The sequence below is a fragment of the Brassica oleracea genome, chromosome C2 (genome assembly GCF_000695525.1).
Source record: "Brassica oleracea var. oleracea cultivar TO1000 chromosome C2, BOL, whole genome shotgun sequence".
NCBI lineage: Eukaryota > Viridiplantae > Streptophyta > Magnoliopsida > Brassicales > Brassicaceae > Brassica > Brassica oleracea.
In genome coordinates, this window is record NC_027749.1 from 41,337,090 (window position 1) to 41,338,129 (window position 1,040).

The window sequence follows — 1,040 nt, forward strand, 5'->3', positions numbered from 1 at the left end:
CCGCGGTCCTCATGGTGCTTTTCCCTTACCACGGTCCATTTCTGGTCATGGTTCCAACACAGACAAACACACAATCGCAAGGTTAGATTACAAAACAAGAATCAGTTCACATTGCATGGTCGGATCCAATCTAGACAAGAACAATCATCAAAAATGTCAAATCTGACCCCTTTAAAAAGAGATCCAAATACCAAATAAAATTCATGATAATTCATGACAATTCAGAAGAAAAATATTCCCATAATCAGATTCAAAAGAACCGGCTCAGATCATAGTGATCTCGGCCATGATCAGCCCACACAAGAACAAGGGGCTTTCATGGGGATTTGATCAGGCCTAGGCCTTAAGATCGATAGATCCTTCCCTGTAGCATCATAAAACAATCCCTAGTACAATATACATGAAGAAAACTGAGTAGAAGAAGTCAGAGTAAGGAGTGACCAATCGATCCAAACCGGCCAGACTCACACGGCTATCATCCGCGGCCTTGTCCGGTTACTCTTGGCCACACCTCTCACCTTAGGAGTTCGGTCTCCAGGGGCGACTTCCTTCTCTTTCTCCTTTGCCTTCTCCTTTTCTTTCTGTCTCCAATCCATCCTCTTGATCACACGCCCAAACACACCAGGAACACTCAAGAACAATCACTTGGATCAAATCGGTCAATCCAAGGTTTGTGTCTCTCTTTCTCTCTTGAATTTTTACTGTGTTTTTCTCTGTGTCCAGATGAATAAAATCGACCAGAATGGTAGAAAAGAGAGAGAGAGGATGAGTTAAACTGTCCCCAACCGCCTGGGGTAGCAGTTACCAAGAATCAGATCCCCTTCTTCCCAAAACCGCCCCATAACCGTACCATAACCGCCCATTGGCGGTTTCTTCCCTTTTCTTCCTTTGACAAATCGATCACTGAGCCTCAGCTAACACTCTGTAAACTTGTCCACTCGCTGTCCCAAGCCTAAGACCAATTTGGTCGAACCGTCCCATACCCGGACCATCGGCTCGCCCAGTAACCGTCCCAGACTCGTCCACACTGATCCGAACCA